Below are 20,062 nucleotides of genomic sequence, written 5' to 3' on the forward strand. Positions count from 1 at the left end.
TCAGATTCTCACCTTCCTTATCTAACCGAGGTCCCTGAAAGGTGGTTCTCACATCTCTGTGCTTGCTGCTTCATCCATTACAAATACCTCAGAAAGTCATTAATTTGTACCTTTCCCCTTCATATACTACTCCTTATTTGGAGTTTTGCTCAACCTCCAGTTCATAATTATGTTAATCTCAAATTCCTTTGGAAACCCAAACCAGTGACCAGTCACCCTGCCTGCTTTCATGTCTTCTAACTATGGCAACCATCTGGCACTTTGGACTTAAAGGGCCGATGGAGGGAAAAAGTGGATAAATTTCACAGTTTGCTCCAGATTTTCAGTGTTTGGTTCTCACATCACTTCCCATCTATAAATTTCAAACTGCTGGCTTGCACTCACGTAGCATTACTTTCCTTTGGAAGAAGCAAGTTCAGCAAAAGAACAATTTGACTTACCTTGACCCCTAAAAATTACTAGGAGAAGTCAAAACTTGCTATCTTTAGATCCTCAAAAGCTCAGTAGGGAACGGAGATGCTTATACTCTCCCTCACTCATTAAACTTCCATATCAATGTGCAATATCTATTTTCTCAGCTCTTTCTGGGACACAGAGACTTGGAGAAACCTTTCCATACTAGAGATAACCTCCTCAACCCAGCCCCAAACAATACATTCTAGGAGACACAGTTGATTTGCTAAACCAATGCAATATTGGCTATATTGGGGAGATAGTGGGGAGCTCTGATGGTATCTGTTACCGTTCCTTATAACCTCCAATAGGCTGTTCCAACTACCCATGGAAGTTACTCCTTTGACAGTCACTAGACTGTACTGATTTCCAGTTCCCAGGCATATCGTTCCACCAAACAAGATGAGGATGAGCAAAGGGTCCATTTTGTTCACTGTCTCACGGACACCAGGACTCTCTAATGGCTTCACCCACTAAGTGTGAGATGGGGAAAATAACCCAAAAAGCCTCTTTCAATATTAGATGAGATGTTATATCATGGTTTCAAATATAAGGCATGAACAAATTAAGAGTATAGGAGATACTTCTCTTTATAATTCCAAGGTTCCAATCTATATAATCTGTTTCTAAATTATCCTGGTGTTAATAAGAAAGATCAGCTAATAGCAGTCATCTTTGCAAGTGGGATTATGAAATATTTTACATCATAGTTTTCTGTAACGCTTGGATTTTGGGTTTTTTACAATTATTTGTTTTACTTTTGTAACATTTGCTTTACTTTCATAGCATTTTTTAAAAACGGGAAAAAATATTAAAAATTTAAAGAGAAAACCAGTGCAGGTAATGTTTCACTACTATATTATTCACTATATAACAAATAACTTACAAGCAGGTGCCATTCTGTCACCCATCTTCTGTAGGTCCACCAGAAACTTCCTGGACTCATGCCCAGCCTCTTTCTCCTGGCATGAGATGCTCTCTGCCCCTCCACCCCCATCTGTTGCTCATGACCCTCCACACATTAAGTGACAGTGTTGGACATCCATTCTGAATTTCCCCTTCTCCTCTGCTCAGCACACCACTCTAGATAACTCTAGATAGTGCCTTAACTCATGTCTCTTCATCAGTAAAACATGCTAAGGCAATATCAATTTACCTTCATTGTATTTTGCTTTATAGTGGACTCAATTTTTTCCTAGATGTATAAAACACATCCCCAGATAGATTATAAGATCCCAAAGAACCGACTTCTCAGTAACTTTTGTTAACTTACCAATTAGATCAAAAGATCCCCTCAAAAAGATGATATTAAATAATTATAAATGTCAGTCAACCTCCATATTTTGCTCAACAGCTCAGATAGAAGTGAAGGTCTCTGAGATTTTTCCTTATTTGTGGTACTGTCCATTCCATTGTCAAATGCCTGGTATACCTGGTTAGTGAATCAATAACATTACTGTGGTGACTCTCCAATTTTTCTAGATTGGGCTGCAATTACAGCAGCTTATCACCAGGTAGCACCAGGTGGGTGGCTATCTGTGTTCCATACAGTCACTTAAGATGTAATATTTATGTCACATCTTTCTATAAAACCTATTTAATTCTCTTTAACGTCATTCATGTTCTGTTGACGTTTGCCAGCCTGAGTTGTTAGTGTGTGCTTTCTGCCTAAAAGGAAACATTTTAAATACAATTCTATAAAAATGTAAAAATAAACTCCAAAGGAACATTTTTGGGGCTTCCTCCTAAAATTTTTATTTTTACCAACTGATTCCAATTCTACACAGTAAGTACCAGACTAGCTTAAAGTGAGTTTTCGTATCACTTACCTTAATTTTGAGTCACTTTTTTCCAAGTTTAGGCAGAGACTGAAGACTTTATTTTCCTCAAGTGCTTGCAGTTTTGCTCTCTCTGCCAGGAGGATAGGGCCATTTTTAAAAGACCATTCATAGGAAAAACCAAATCTCCAGAGCCTCTATCCTCTGTGTCTGCATCCCAGCAGCCTCTCTTCTGTAATGCTTAATGAGACCCACTTGCCTGCCACTCCCTTTCCAAAGTGTCACTGGAGGTTTACCTTCTACCACCCACTTCAACATATGTCTTGAATGGCTGAAACATGCATAACAGAAATGTGCATTAAATGGTAAGGCCCACTGCATTTCTCCACTGGCTTCACCAGGTACTGCCCCAACCTGCTATAGTGGAACAAGATGTCAGAATTAACATCTAAAATAACTTTTCTTCTTTCAAAACAAAGTTTCTAGACATTGAAATAGATAACCAGAATGAGATTGTGCCGGTCACAATCATTGCAGTAAATCTATGCTCCCACCCATGCCTGTCTCATAAATAAGATTTTATTGGAACCCAGCCATGTCCTTCATTTATATTTCAACTATAGCTACTTTCCAGCCGAGACCATACAGCCCACAAAGCCAAAAATATTTACTGTATGGCCCTTTACAGAAAAAAGTGACTATTCCTTAAGTTGGATTTTTAAACAAGATTAAAAGGGTTTATGATGACATCTCCATAGGTACATTCAGCCTGGTCTATTTTCTTTTGTTAGGGTCATTTTTTTCTTTTCAATTCCCCCCCTCCCCAGTGCTATCACTTCACTTTCATGAGTGGACTCACATTGACTCAATTTACATGAGATATAAGTATAAACAGCAAGGAAACTTTCTTGAGGATCCAGATATTAAATTCCACAGTTACAACTTCTAATTGCACAAACATCGTTCTGGGGGCAGTATTCCTTTCTCCCTATTTCTTGAAGACATTGTACTACTATGCCTACATACTAGTCTACATATAAGGTGACGATATATACCTAGTTTGCTTGGCATAGTCAAATCTGCACCTGTTGTCTAGGCAAACTTATTAATATAGTTTCTCACTCCCTAAGTATTCTGGTTTAGACAATAATTACAAGGCCAGTGGATTTTTATAGGTTTTCCTACCAAAAAAGTTTCCTTGAAGACAACACCTCTTAAATGTCACTTTCAGTCCAAGAATGAGGATCAGAAAATCCTCCTCACAAGAGGCGTATTCAGATCCACACATCTCTCTATTGAGAAATACGTAAGACAAAGTTACCTGTTGACAGCCAGTTTATATTTTATACAATTTAGAGGCATTTGTATGAATTTTGAGAAGCTTTCTGGATAAGTAGCAGAAAAATGTGGCTTCAGCATCATTGTGGGGGACTCAGGAATCACAGACCTTTAAAGAAGAGGATTATCTTTACGCCTAAGCATGGAGGGGCAGAACAGATTGAGAGCAGAGTGACAATTTATTTTTATTCTACATGAGATACAAAAACAGAGACCTGGAAGAGGGCAGGAGGAATGGGAATGTAATGACTCCATTATCCCAATGCCAGCGGCCTAGAGATTTGTGTCATTCACCACCTCTGTTTAGAGGGAAGCAAGAGAAGAGAAAATGAGGAGACAGTGTTCTGAGAAATGTTGGCCACAGAGGCGAAAATGTCGCAGAAGCAATCACAATTTTCTGCAGAACAGGTGGCTACAGCGCCCCTTGCACATTCCGCCTCCTGGTTTAATATAATCAGTAGGCTGAGTAGATAATGACTAGGTGGAGATGTTCCCATGGCAACCATTTCAGAGCAACACAATGTGATTTCCACACTCGCTCTGCAAAGGAAGTGACATACAAAGCAAACATTCCCAGTGACTGTGGAGCTTGAAGGAACGAGGTAGCTTCAGCTGGAAGGTTTAGGGCAGCATGTTTCAGCTGCCACAGAGAGCCTGGAGCTCCAGACCAGCTCTGGGGCTTTGCAGTAGTAGGTTAATTGGCTATTTGGCTTTTCCTGCTGGCTAATTTGCTAATCTTGATCTTTAAAGTTCTATTCCTCCAGATATGCCTCTCCAGGCAGGGCCATTTTAACTGCACAAGTGTGAGGTAATTTTAGCAGAGCTACAAAAAAGATTTTCCTTTGCTCATTATTTTTGAAATAGAACTAATAAATACTGTATATTTGTATCTGACATATAAATATATATGTATAATATATACATATATTAAATTATATATTATGTTTATTCTATATATTTACAACATAAATATAAAATAATATATAAATATAATATAAAAATATATATTATGATTTTTTTGTACAAGAAGAAATGACCAGAGACTCAAATGCTTTTTTAAAAGCTGCCATCTAGGGGATCCCTGGTGCCTGCCTTTGGTCCAGGGCGCCATCCTGGAGTCCCGGGATCGAGTCCCGCATCGGGCTCTCAGCATGGAGCCTGTTTCTCCCTCCTCCCGTGTCTCTGCCTCTCTCTCTCTCTCTCTCTGTGTCTATCATAAATAATAAATAAGTAAATAAATCTTTAAAAAATAAAAATAAATAAAAACTGCCATCTAAAACATTACACCCTGCAGAAATAGAAAATACGTTCATAGAAAAACTGTCAATCAAAAGGCACCCAGCATGTAACAAACCATCTGGTACTAAGTGATGCCCCCCTCTTAAAGAGGAACAATTTGCTTACAAACTCAGTTTTCTAAGAAAGAATTCCTGGCAGATGGTGACAGCCTGTCAGTCATCTTCTTAAAGGTAATTCTTAATGTTACCAATGAGAAACATACAAAATGTAAAGAACCTAAATTAAAATGTTACAGGGTGAGATATTGTTTAAGGGTACAAGCCTGTAACTAGTAGATAGATAAGTCTTGGAAATCCAATGCACAGCACAGTGATTATAGTCAACAGTACTGTATTATAAACTTCAAAGTTGTTAAGAGACTACATCTTAATTATTCTTACAGCAATAATTAAATGATGATTATATGACCTAATAGAGGTGTTAGCTAACACTGTGGTAATCATACTGCAATATATAAATGTATCAAATCAAACACCTTATACATTCAAGCTTACACATGTTACATGTCAATTATATCTCAATTAAAAAGTAGAAAGAGAGAGAAAATAAAACAGCCTTTAAAAAATGTTACGAGATGGTCTGAAAGAAGTCATGTTCAGAAGATGATATCCAATTCTCCCCAAAATTCAGGCCCTCAGCCCTGTGCCTTGCAAACAAAGAAGGGAGGTGACAGCTGAGACAAGCTCAAACTTCTTGTGAGTGCCAGGGTAACCCTCCACAATGTCAAAGTTCGATATTGGTCTTCCCCTAGAAGAAAGACAAGACACTGACTGAGGTCACGGTTCCTTTCTGACTCACCTGGATCATGCTCCATAATGTGTACCCACGGTTTCTGGCTACAAGCTCCCCAGTACTTCACACGCAGCAGTGCCAAACCAGTAGGATGGTTAGCCAGTGAAATGCCATTGCATTGCAGAAGACACAGTTGATGTTGTCCTCACTGTTTTACTCATTCCCTGTCACGATTCATCAGTGACCATCAGTGGAGCACCTCCTGGGGTAGGCGGTGAGCCAGGTGCTAGAGATGCAAAGATAATGAGACATAGCCACTGTCCTTGAGGAATTTATAGAGACATAAGCCTATACCTTTTTGATGTGGTCTGATGCATTTAATAATACATGCATGTACAATTAAAGTATACATAATATGATAAGCATGTTTGTGTATTCAGGATTCAGAGGAGAGCATGATTACCTTTGGGGAAATTGGGGAAGGGAGCCATTAACTCAGCCTTGGGAGAATAGAAGTGTTCTGGAGGAACTAAAACATGAACAGTACTGAAGCAACAATGAAGTGAAGGAGGGCTGTACACCAAGGCCAACCATTTTAAAGCCGTTCTAAGATGTGCTTCAAGACCTAAGGAACCAGAAAAGAGTCATCAACAACTGTACTCAACCAGATATAAATTTTATTGGGAGATGGGGTATTCAAGTAGAAGCCAAAGAAGCCAGGATAGATCATTCAATATACCTGACTTTCTGGGGAAACCATAATCAAAGAGAAACAGTTTTCACCTTCTAAAGCCAAAACTGAAGACAGCCGTTGCCTTTTGTTAACCTGGCTGACATCATTTAATGGATTTATTGTTTTTTATATGAGTGATGAAAATAGAAAATTGAAATAGGGAGTCCAGTTATTTCCTCTAGGTTGTCATGCATTCATTCAACAAATAGAATATCTACTCTATGCCAAGCAGGCCACGAGGCCAGGGGACTGGGAGAGCTCCTCTCTCAGACAGCCATGGGACTGGAGTCTGCCAAAGACACCAAACACAAATATCGGAACAATTTCTTTTGAGTCAACAAGAACTGTAGATAGTAGGGTGGCACTTACTACATCCTACACCTGGGCTGAGGATTCTGAACACTCAAAAGGAAACCCTCAGATATTATTTTACCCTTAAAGACCTAACAATCTCATTATACAGGCAAGACAAACATACATTAAAACAAAGACTATACAGGAGCATAAATTATCTAGTTCTAAAAGAATTGACTAAGACAATAAATCGGACAAAAGAAGGCAGAGATGACTGAAGTGCTCTGAGCAGGAAAAAAGGGCTTTATGGTCTTGTGCTGAACTCTGAGAGATAAGATAGAGCGTTGTCTAGTTAAGCAATTGCCTAAAAGTAAGACCAAGCTGACATATGGGAGACATTAAGTCATTAAGTAGGAGAAGGTCCAGAAAGTAGTAAAGTATGTTGACTAGAGAGAAAACGAAAGGCTTAGAATGCCAAGATAAAGAATTTGAACTTGACTCATTAAGCAAAGAGGGTCACTAGAGAATTTTGAGAAAAAACATAGACAGCATAAAATAGTGTTTAAGAAAATTAATTAAGGTGGGTCAGACTCAGGAAATCGGGAGAAACATGACCAGGCAGCAGACTATGATGGAAGTAGAAATAAGGTATAAATCCAGAGATGATGTGGAGAAAAGGAGATAAAACCTGATGATATTGAATGCTGGGAAATCCCAGGGTTGGTCTGGCCGCCAGAAGAGACCAGCCATGAACAAAGTTGGAGAGTGAGTTGGGGAAAGACAGTGAGCTCAGGGACAGTTGTTTGTAAGAATGAAGTAGAAATGTCCGAGAGAGCTTCAAATAAAGGACCGCAGTGCAGGTCAGAAAGGCCTGTTTTGGAAGTTCCACTTGGGAATCACAATCATCCATGAGCCATATGGCCAGAACAGGGATCAACAACTTCATTCAAGAGCCCCTATAATTGTAGTGTGTCATAAGTTTGATTTAGCGAAGTGTAGGACTACTGATAATAAAACCCACAAAGAATTCTGTCTCACCAGCAATTTCTTTTCCTCTGTGAGAAACTCTTTAGACACCACAATTCAGACACCACCCTACCTCACATCATGGACTCTGTTTCGTACGTGGTTGCTTGTGTCAGAGCACAGTGGGTTTGCTAACTCGCTTGCGTGTTAGCACAGAGCAATGACAATTTTTCTACCACAGCACTTCCATGAGTAAAACCCTGACCCCTTCAGAATCTTTCTGGTATAGTGGCTTCTCCGGATTTCTGGAGAGAGTCAAATATAGAGGGAAGCAGGAGTAAATTAAGTTTCTTTTGACTGAAGTCACTGAGCTAGAATGAGTTGTTCGTTAAATAAAATTAAATTCAACCTCCTACCCAGAAGGAAGCATGGCCTATCTCTTGTGACTTCATTAATAAACAAAACGAAGGGTTATGTCCTATCATTGCCACTCCACCTTCAAAGTCTGGGAAGATTTAAATGACTTACCATGGTCCATATTTAACTATACACGGGAAAAAATAGAAAGTGTTCCACGCTTAGAATCTTTGGTGTGTTTCCAAACTGAGATCTCAGGGTTAACACACAAGATCAAGAAGATGGTTTTCTTCCTTAACTAGCAAACTAAATTGCCTTGAGGCACCTGGATGGTTTATTACTCATAAGTAAATCTAAGAGGGGAGGACAGTAGAACTGGTGGCAGCAATTACTGAGGAAAGTCCCCAAGGGGAACTGGCCGGTACCATGACACCTAACAACAGCCACCTCAACAGGTTTAAGGTGGGAGTGCTCAATGCCAGGTACAGGATCCAGGAGGCCAGGTGGAAATATCTCCCAGGCGAGGCATCCCAGGGCTATATAGATCCTCTGAAGGCCTAGAAGCTAAGAGGGCTGCTGTGAACACCTGAACGAGCAGAGGTCCTTCCCACCTAACCACAGGCTGCTTCTCTGCCTGGGCCCCCATGGTTGCCCCGCCCAGAGCCCCACGCACACTGCACTCCCACTGCTATGCACAAGCTCTAAACCATGGTCAACAGAGGAAGCTGGCAGAAAGACAGACAGCTTTGAAGTTGGACCTGGGTTTGAATCCTACTTCTTTTGTGAGTGTGGGAAAAGTGCACAAACTATTACTGTCCGCACATATGGAAGGAGATTGTAACACCAGGCTCCCTAGGTTGAGGTGAGAAGTAGATGAGATTAGTGTGTCCAGCAGCCTATCTTGCTCATAATAGGTCCTTAGCAGATGTAGTTGAACTTTGGATGTACCTTCTTCCTCTACTGAGTACACCTCTCCCCAGCCACCCCTTCTCCTAAGAAGTTTCTATTCATCACTCAAGCCCTCTCCCAGCATTATGACCTCTGTGATGCCTCCTTCAAACCTCTCAGTGGACCAATTACTCTTTCCCTCCTCTGAACTCCCACCACATCTCTGCAAAAGCATCCATCACACTGTAACTGGAAATTTTTTGAACCTGAATCTCTGGAGAGTATTTTGCAAAACATCCTGAGGCTACCTGATGCAGCCAGCCTGGCTCTGGACCTTCCATGAGTCTTATCACCACTGATATAGGTGAATTATGCCACACACATATTATATCAAATAATAATAATAATAATAATAATAATAATAGCTAATATGTGTGGAGCTCTTAGGTTCTAGACATTGCTTTACATGCTTTGCCCAAGACTGATGCATCTAATCCCACAAGATCCCTAGGAAGTAAGCGCTGTTATTTCAGATGAGGAAGTAAGGCCCAAAGAAAAGAAATAACTCACCCAAGAAATAATTTTTAAGTCCGAGTTCAAAGCCCAAAAATCCAATACCAGAGCACAAGCTCCTAACCGTAAGGTACTATAATTCCTTTTTAGAGATGAATGTTCATGTTCAAAGGCAATACATGTATGCAATAGGTTCCTTTTCTGTGACTTATATGTAATTACTCATATTAAATATTTTTCTCACATTATAGTAGTTATTTTCTTTTTTTAGTATATTTAGACTCTTTTTTGGTATAAAGATGCCTCAATATCTTTGAACAAATATTTCTATAACTTAAAGAGAAAATGTATACTCAACACATCAGACCTTAGATTTTGCAGCTTTTTGAATACATATATTCCTTCTGTTCTGGTGGAAGGTGCCAAATGACAAATTGCTCATTTCACTATCTGACCTTGTATTCTTTGATAAGAAGAAGAGTGTGGTGGTGACAAGAGAGGACACTTGTACGCCGTCCCTTAAGAAGACGGAAATGGAATTGCTATTGGGACGAAGTCAGATTGGAGGCTGTCACTGGTTGCTTTAATTTTTCACAAGGGGAAGTTGGTTATTTCCTGTCACACAAACTGTGCATCACCGAAAGAAAGCTTCTTAAAACATTTATAATATATTAAATAAAAAGAAACAGGAATCTCAAAGATCTCAGTTATGTTTTTTTAAAATACATCAAAATCTTAATAGGTGTTGTTTTGAGATGATTATTATTTCTTTCACCCTGCTATTCTATTTTTTTCTACCAAAAAATGTATCCCTCTTATAGTCAGAACAAAGGGGATTTTATTCAAAAGAAAAAGCAATGTCAATCTGAAAGGGGATCTTTATTTTTTTTCTAACTAAGGTAATATCAAGATGCAGAAAATTAAGCTGCAGCGATGGGCCAAAAAACTTTATTTACAAGGCCACCTTGGAAAAAATTATTGGAAATTGTGAAGCTAGGTACTTATAAAAGCTATGTATGATACTCACAGTAATGGTTTGTCATTTAAAGGTGAAATTTATTCCAAAAAGCATGAAATCAAAGTTCTAATCCATGTTTAAAGAGCACCTTACATTTAACAAAACTTTTAAATGAGGGCAGTCAAGTGATCTTTTAACGCAGTTTCTCAGTTTTACAAGCAAAAAAACTAACTAACTAACTAACTAAATAAATAAATAAATAAATAAGAAAACAGAGATGCCAAGTGACTCACTGCTAAGTAATGAAAGAGTTAAGATCTAAGGATTCAGGTCTTTCGACATTCCGTTTTTCCACTCAACCATAGGCCTTTCTTATTTAAACTTTACCTTAAATATGTAAAATTGATTTTACCACTTGCAATGAAAGAAAGGATCAGCCAAGGACTTCCCCTGATAGTGGTGGGCGTTGGTTCCAGAACAGTTGCCTGGATCTGGATTCTGGCAGCAGGGACTGTCCTGACCTCTCTGTCCTCCATACCTCCCAGGGCCATCATGAAAGGCACTAAGTAGAGTGTGTATAAAGTGCTAGCACAGCACCTATCACGGTGTAAATTCTCCATAAATGTGGACTGTTATTATCACTGGCATCTCTCTATTTCCATTTCTCTACGGCCATATGTAGAAGTACTTAGAAGATTATGTAATACATAACAGTACAGGCACTTGACTCATGTTGAAGAAGAGAATGATTTATTCTCTTTTCAGTTTACCATTCTTTCAGTGACTCATTCTTTCAACAAATCTTTATTGAGCTCCCTCTACAATGCCAGATGCATCTCTTTCCCAAGTATGGTTGTAAATAAAGTGGTAGAGAGAATATGGGGTAGGGGAGTCTTGCTGGTCTTGTTTTTGCAAAACATTTAAGCATGCTGAAATTATGGTGAGAAAGATCCAGTTGAGAAAGAGCAACCAGCCCTATGGGACAGGGAAGTCACAACTGAAAGTATAGTGTCCTGAAAGGTGAGAGGGAGACTGGTCTTTCAAAAGGAGGCAGATTTTCTAATAGAACAGGTAAAAAGAAGGAAAGAATGGCTTTGTGGTGGGAAGTTTTATAGGTTTTGTAGCAGAAAAGTAAGGAATTTCCTACCTAATGCCTTCTAGTTTCTCCCTGAAGTAGGACGCAAGGTGGGGGGGGTCATGGAAGCAGGGCAATGGAGGACCCTTTGAGTTTGAGGGTCGTGTATCTGTTGCCCAGAGAGCTAGTTCTGTGCTCCACCTGGCCTCCAGCCCTCAGCAACAGAGCTCCCACAGCTGTGGTACCACTAAAAGACAAATTCCTGCAACAACATGGTGGCCTGGTCCCACCTTTGTTGGCTAAGTGCATGTCCCATTACTTTCCCTTATTCTCACCATGTGAGCCATTATAGAAGCCCATCGCTATTTCTGCCCTACCCCACACTCACATCTCCCTGACATACAAAGCAGCAAAGAAAAAAAAGAGAGAGAGAGAGAAAAACCTCATGACAGAGACTCCTCTCTCACCTGTGCTTATTTGTGCCCTTGGGTAATATAATCTATAAGGAATGTGTAGCCATGAAAATAAGTTTTACCTCCATATCCCCGTGCCTCTGTCACACACACCTACCCCACTACCATCCGGACGTGATGGTATGAAGACAGCTGTGGCTGTTGCCATTTTTGTTCTAGGCAGAGGCTGGGCAGTGTTCTCTCCTTGCTCTTCTTTCCCCATTGGCTCTGGTTCCCATTAGCAATGGAAAGACTTTTAGCACCATTTTTCCCAAGTTGCCAAGAAATGAGTCAAGTAGAATGTACTTACCTTAGGTTAGATTATCAGCCCTTTATTCCCCTTCCCTCTCTCACTATTTGTTGACAAGCCTTGCCATGTGAAGAAGGAAAATCCTCCATCTCTTTTCTTATTCCTTTCTCATTCTTTCATTTTTGTGCCTTACCACATTAGCTCTATTTTCTATTTTGGAGACAATTCTGGTAAAGACCAGAAAGCCAAAAATCTATGCCAAAAATCTCCTTGGAAGACCTAGATTTATTCCAGGTCTTATTCTTTTTTTGAAAAGAAGAAAAAAATGAATTAGATCAAACAATATTTATTGAGCAACTACTGTATGCTAGACTATGAGTTATAAGAGATGCAGGATGGGGGAAAAACATTTTAGGAAATGCTGGCACACAACTCATAAACACCAGATACACTGACAGGTGCCAAGGAAGTTCCAATGAAAAGATCACTGGAAGTATGCCCAGGTGGCTCAGACAGTTAAGTGTCTGCCTTCAGCTCAAGTCATGATCCCAGGGTCCTGAGATGGAGCCCCACACCTGGCTCCTTATTCAGCAGGAAGCCTCCTTCTCCCTCTGCCTGCTGCTTCCCCTGCTTGTGCTCTCACCCTCTCTCTGACAAATAAATAAATAAAATCTTAAAAAAAAAAAAAAGAAAAGAAAAGATTACTGGACATTCTAGGGAAGGACTTCATGGAATGATTAGCATTGGCACTTGGACAATGATTGAATTTTTGTAAGTGCGATTTTTTTAAGTGCATGCAAATTAAGATCAGGGGTGAAAAAATGTTAGGTACATTCAAAGAGTAATCAAAGAGTAAGTGCCTTCAGGTCCTAGAATGAACATAATGATTAAGGGAGGGAGTTGCAGTTTTGGGAGGAAAGTAATGAGGATTGATGTTAAAACTAGTCTGAAACTTTTACTACATAATAAGGATTGGTTAGAACAAGAACAGGGGGATGCCTGGGTGGCTCAGCGGTTGAGGGCGTGATCCTAGAGTCCCGGGATTGAGTCCCACATCGGGCTCCCTGCATGGAGCCTGCTTCTCCCTCTACCTATCTCTCTGTCTCTCTCACTCTGTGTCTCTCATGAATAAGTAAATAAAATCTTTAAAAAAAAAAAAGTACAAGAATAGGGACCTTCTTAAATGGAAGTTTGTCATTTACTCTGTAAAATGTAAAGTGGAGAATCACTGAAGACTTGGGAGTAAAGAAAAATACATTTTCTCTCCCTTGTATCTTGCTTAGCAAGTGGTTGTTTCTTGCTAATATTAAAACTAAATTTCAGAAACATGGTTCATTATTCCTGGATGTGCAATGAAAATGCATTCTCTATCACATCGACACCTTTAGTTCAACCTTCTATATCTTAGATCGAGACTTCTTTATCAACATGCTTCATAAAAACAAGGTACACTGGTCTCAGGGCTCAATTCTATTTCATATTTCTTACATAGAAAAATCCAGGATCTCAAGCCAATATCAATACACAATCTGTAACAGTAACTCTAAAATTAGCTGATATTTATTGAAAGTGTTCTATGTGTCATGCGATATATATATACCTTATTTATGATATACATACTATGGCTGCTGGGATACTTTTTCATTTGTTTACTCACTGAATAGATATTTATTGAGATCTATTATGTGCCAGGCACTGTAATAATAGCTTAGCTCTTGCAATAAGAAAGAAGCAAAGTCCTTTCTTTGAAGGATCTCTTTTCTTAAAGTGTTCTCTCTACCACATTTATCCCTCCAGATTATAGCAGTAATTATTCTTTAAGGGTCAATATTAGGTTTCCAAAGTGTCAATATTGTTCTTGATACCATTGCTAAAGTGTCTAATACCCATGTAAAAAAAAAAAATCAGAGGCAAAGAGACTCTAACACCTGATAGGGAAATCTCTTGAAAGATTAGAATTGATTAATATATTGAAAGATGAGCATTATCTAGTTAGTCAAACATTTTCTTGACTCAGAATTGCCAAATATGGACAACCTGTTTTGAAAGAATTATAACATAACCAAAAACTCCTAACACAAAAGCTATTTGAGGGTTTAACTTAATTTTTCTTCAGTGACTCATGACTTCTCAGAATCTTGGAATTCTTTAGAGCCAATTATTTTAAACAGCAATTATTAACTGGAACTTCAAAGCAATCTTTGTGAAGAGCTTAGCTTTCTTATTTTAAAAATTTCCATTAGCTGAACCTATAAAGGCCAGTCGTGCCACCTGAGATTTTGAAAATAATCTAAAACACTGGGGTTTTATTCAGTTGTTTGGAAATGACTAACAGGGTAATACAATGGATGAATTTCATCAAACATTCATAGCTGGATAAGTAAGAAACACCCACTATATGGAAATTAACAATAAGACATGTCACCAGAGTCTTATGACAGGAATGTTCTCTCTGAGTATTGTGAGCTATTAAATAGCTCTCACTGCCTTAAATCACCTTTAGTATTATTTTTTAAGTGTCTTAAATAGAGAACATTTAAAAGAAGGAACAACTTATACTCCTTTAAATGATAAGAAGCACTGGTAACAATTAACCAATGATATTAATGGCATGAATAATAGAAAAGTGTGACTCAAGGTGACTTAAGGACAATTTTAAGTTACATATGAAAAATGAGAACTTGGGCTGAAGTATCAGCAAATTCTAAATTCCATTCCTTAAATTGTGGAATAGAATTTTTTTTTTTATTTATTTTTTATTTATTTATGATAGTCACAGAGAGAGAGAGAGGCAGAGACATAGGCAGAGGGAGAAGCAGGCTCCATGCACCGGGAGCCTGATGTGGGATTCGATCCGGGGTCTCCAGGATCGTGCCCTGGGCCAAAGGCAGGCGCCAAACCGCTGCGCCACCCAGGGATCCCTAAATTGTGGAATAGAATTTTAAACGGTCCCAAGAAATATGTGCAAAGCATCAACAAAATAGTATACTGTGAGACAAGCTATACAAACAAATAAAGAAACATTAAAATTAATTTGCTAGACAAAATGAAAAGCCAAGGACAGTATCGTGTGTGCACATCCTCCGATGCCAAGCTTGGGCCATCTGATTGATCTGGAGTTTAATGCTGTATTGCTATCTATTCTCTTCTTGAGACTAATGGAAATTAATTTTGCCTTTATTCTCATCTTACATTAATGAAATATAAGCTCACAACAAAAGAAAACTCTATTTTGTTCACTGCTAGTCCTAGTGCCTAGAACAATGTTTTGTACATAGTAAGGGCTTGACAAATTCAGTGAAAAACAAATTATTGGGCAGCCCGGGTGGCTCAGCGGTTTCGCGCCACCTTCGGCCCAGGGCCTAATCCTGGAGATCTGGGATTGAGTCCCACATCGGGCTCCCTGCATGGGGCCTGCTTCTCCCTCTGCCTGTGTCTCTGCCTCTCTCTCTCTCTCTCTCTCTCTCTCTCCTTCTGTGTGTGTGTGTCTCATGAATAAATAAAATCTTTTTAAAAAATTATTTAAGGTGCTAATTCAGAAAGACTTGTTGTTATGGATGGCATATTCTATTCTAAGGTTAAATTATACATAATATGCTTATAGCAGCAGCTGGAGAGTTTGCCCTATTACAAGGAATTTTTGAAATGAGTTTAGTAGAGAGTATCTTCACAAAGATTATCAATATTACTTGGTAATTGACTTTAAATAATGTTTTCCAAGCCAGTAATCTTCATTACTGTATACCCGTTATAGCACTGGTTCCCAAAGTGCACGAAGCATACAGAAGGGTGTACCAGATGATCTTTTTGTTACAAAAAAAACAACCTTCTTTCTTTCACTTTTATAGCTACACACTTACTTTTTTAAGATTTTTTTATTTATTTATTCATGAGAGACACACACAGAGAGAGAGAGAGGCAGAGACACAGGCAGAGGGAGAAGCAAGTTCCATACAGGGAGCCTGACATGGGACTCGATCCCAGGTCTCCAGGATCACGCCCTGAGCTGAAGGCAGGCGCTAAACCACTGAGCCACCCGGGCTGCCCATACACATTTATTTTTATGTATAATAGGAAAAAATGTAATAAGCACATCCAATCTGGTTTTTATTGGTACCAAGTTTATAAAAGATATAGGTAGGTAAAAAGGAACTTATTTGATTTAAAGAAAGACATTAAATAAATGGTGGTGTAGGCAGGTATTGTAAAAACTATAATAGTGGCATGTAGATGACTAAGTTGGGAAAACTCTGATCTTGGTTCCTGCTTGGAGCAGTAAGGCTCAGATGGCAAATCCTGTGTTCTTGTAAGGATCTTCCTGTGCTGATAGGAATCTGTTACTTTACCACCTTTATCAGCTAGAGTTTTATCTAATAGAACAGGTTTTAGCCCTCTCAGATCCAGTGTCTTCTTTTTATAGCAAATATTTTTTAAGGTTCTTCTCTACTATCTTAAAAGGGTATCCAAAGCCTCCCTCACTTATGTTCCAAAAAAAAAAATCAATCTAAGGTCCTAGCTGTATTATAAAACAGAATTACAAGAAAAGCCATCTGTGACTTAAATCAGTTTTCAATATGTAAGTGCTTGGACATAAGCATCTCAGAAGGCCCAAGGATGTAGTCACATACCGCGCCTCTATGCCAAATCATTGTAAGTGTGACGGCTGCTAATGCAAATCGACACAGGTGTGTAATATTGGTAACACAATCAGATATCATAAGCAGTCTTGCCACTGGTGGTTTTCTAAACTAGTCCTGGAAAATCCTATCCACCACCCCTCCCTGCCAAAATGACATCCCTCCCTTAACCTGCATATTAGTTGCAGTCCTAAAGAGGGAAAACTGAAATTGCACAAAAGAATATTTTGTACTTAAGGAGGGCACTTGATGGGATTAGCACTGGGTATTATATGTTGGCAAATTGAATTTAAATAAAATATTAATAAATTAAATAAGCAACATCAAAAAAAAGAATACTTTGTGCCTATATGTAAAGCAGAGGAATAGGGTTAGGTTCCAGGTTCAGATCATTATAAAAAGGCTTTCCACCTACATGAATACCCGAACAGCCATTGAAAAGTTGAATGAAATACAGGACAACCACTTGATGTGTAGAATTGTCCCACACACTTCAGGACATCTAACATTCCTGGCTCCCTTCCACCATCCAGTAGGGCCCTTTCCATCATTATGACAACCAAAAATGCCCCCAAACACTTCCCAAAGGCCTCCCACACTGATTTCATAAATCTAATAGCACTCTTGGGGTTGTTTCTTAAGCTCCTCATTACTAACTAATGTACAGTTTATTAATCCACTTTGGGCTTTTCATTTATCAATGGAAGCTTTTGGTTCTAAAGTATCTTAAAAGATTAGTTCTATGACTTCTAAAGCTATTATAAGGATATTCCATTTTATTATTATTATTATTTATTATAGAAGTTTTATTGTTTTATGGCTTGTTAGATGTAAAATTTCTCTTTGGCTTAAAGTTGGTAAAGAAATAGTATTTTTTTTTTTTTTAGTTAGAAACTTTTTTTATTATATTCTTGTTAAACTCTGCACTACATGCCTTATAGAATGGGTAAGAAGATTTAAGAACTTAAGAATACTCTAGGGATGCCTGCGTGGCTCAGTGGTTGAGCATCTGCCTTTGGATCAGATTGTGACCCCAGAGTCTCGAGATCAAGTCCTACATCAGGCTCCCTGCATGGAGTCTGCTTCTCCCTCTGCCTATGTCTCTGCCTCTCTCTGTCTGTGTCTTTCGTCAATAAATACATAAAATCTTAAAAAAAAAAAAAACTTAAATTAAAAAAAAAGAATTTAAGAATACTCCAAAGGAGGAGTATTCTTAAAGCAAATTTCAGAAACTTTGGTTGCTTTTAAGGAAAAATATTTCAGAGTTGGGGCTCCTGAAAGAATATGAAATTCAATATAGCTAGAAATCTGGTTACTGAAAATCAGATACTTCTTGAATTATCTAAGCCTCCCAGGGCTGCAAATTTTGACAGCATAACTTCCAAAGCAGATTCTTGGCATGATTTTGAGTGAGCTTTGACCAAGTCATGCTAAGTAATTTGCAACTGCAGCATTCATTGGGGTGTATAAGAAAGAGAAAAAAAATAATGAAAACTTTCCAGGGTGAAAGACCTTAAACTTAACTGAACTTCTGAACTTTACACCCTGTTGTGATTTTTCTGACACTTTGAAGAATTGTTCTGGAGAGCCTCCAAATAGCACACTCCTCACTCCATTCTTAAACAGTGTGAAATCTGTCAACCCAACCAGGTCATCAAAAGGACAGGCTGTGACTTGTCTTTACTGAGAGGGATATTCTCTAGGACACTGAAGAAGATGCGCAGATTTTGCTCTTTACCAAGAGGTAGAGCCTGGTATTTAGAGAAAGACTGGCTCCCACTCATTCAGAAAGCTGGCTTAGCGTGTGGGTTTGATTCAAATATGCCCTATGCAAGTTACCAAAGTGATGACTTTGACATCTATCCTCTTAAATCTTACCAGAAAGCTGATCTTTGAAAATAACTGACAGAGTTTTATTTGCAAAGATGGAAAGTTTAAAACACTTGCCTCAGCTCAAGATAGAACCTGATTTTTTAAAATTAATTCTATTGTGTGCGACAAAGAAACAATATCAGTTAATGAAAGGCGTGGGAACTCTTTTGATTCCTGTTCTACATTTTAAGATTTTTCAACTGAGTTCCTTAACCTTTTGTTACTGTTTCACTGCTTATAAACCTGGGACAATGATAGGTATTATTAGCTCAAGCTATTTTGTTCAGAGAACTGGGACCCCTGGGCAAAATTACCAAGTCAATGTTTTTCTTTGACTTTTATACCTTCTTTCACTCATTCCAATGTGCTAAGTGTTAGGGATTAACAGGTAAGTAAGGCATAGTCCCTGTCCTCAGGGAACTAACAGTTAAGTGGGTGAGAAGTAAATATGCCAATTCTGAGATACATGAATAACTGTTTTGATGAATATAAATTGGGGGCGGAGTAGCTGTGGGAACCCAGCACAGAACATCAGCAACCACTGGGAAAAACAGGGAAGACTTTGCACCCAACTACCTTCTTTCTCCTCTCTCTGCCTCTCCACCCCACCTCCCACCCTCCCTAGAGCAGAGCCTTCCCCATGACTTCCCTTCTAAGATAAAGCCCCAAGTTTTAGACTGTCCTTTCTGCCTTCTTCCATCAGAATTTATCTACTGAAAGATATTAAGTATCAAATCGCAAACTAATTCAAGCTGAGGTATTCACGGGTTGGTTAAGTGAACCCTTTCCAGATGATATTTACCTTCTGACTGAGGCTGTCTTTATACATTCTACCAATCTTTATTGAGCATGCACAGTATAGGTAAATTTCAATTCTTTTCCCTAAGACTGATGAGTGGAAGAACCAAGACTTGAACCTGGTGGTCTCATGCTAGGCTAAGGGACCTTTCCTTGGAATGACACTTTTTTATCCCTTCTAATTATAGTGTGCAGGCTCTACCTACCTTGACAGCCCTACTGGCTGAGACTGGGTGAAACGGTAGGATGGTGGGCTAAACATGGCTCACCTAAGTGAAGATGCAACAGATACCAGGGAGAATGGCATATCTACCATGGAGTCACAGCTGCTCCTGGAGATCCAAACCCCGTGAAGGTACTGCCTGTCTACTAGACCTGTTGCACAACCCGTCTACTAGAAGGGCAGCTGAAGGACTGAAGAGAGTGCAGATACATCCCCCTACACACACTTGTTCTCAGGATAACTGTTTTCAGCTATGTTTCAGCCATGAAAGAATAGGAGTAAGCTTTCCTCTTGACAGGGAACTAATGAGGTGTTTCTGCATCATTGTTCACCACCAGCACTGCCCAGTGTCTGGACCACAGTAAACATTTAGTTAATGTTTGAAGAAGGAAAGAAAGGAAGGAGGGAATAATGAGAAAGGAAGAGAAGGAAAGGGAAGGAATGGG

General features: G+C 39.0%; 1 protein-coding gene across 3 annotated transcripts in view; it reads left to right on the top strand.

Moving 5' to 3' along the window:
• PDE7B (phosphodiesterase 7B) overlaps positions 1-20,062 on the top strand; it is a 317,742-nt gene that overhangs the window by 240,813 nt on the left and 56,867 nt on the right. The window lies entirely within an intron of this gene.

The sequence above is a fragment of the Canis lupus genome, chromosome 1 (genome assembly GCF_048164855.1).
Source record: "Canis lupus baileyi chromosome 1, mCanLup2.hap1, whole genome shotgun sequence".
Classification (NCBI taxonomy): Eukaryota; Metazoa; Chordata; class Mammalia; order Carnivora; family Canidae; genus Canis; species Canis lupus.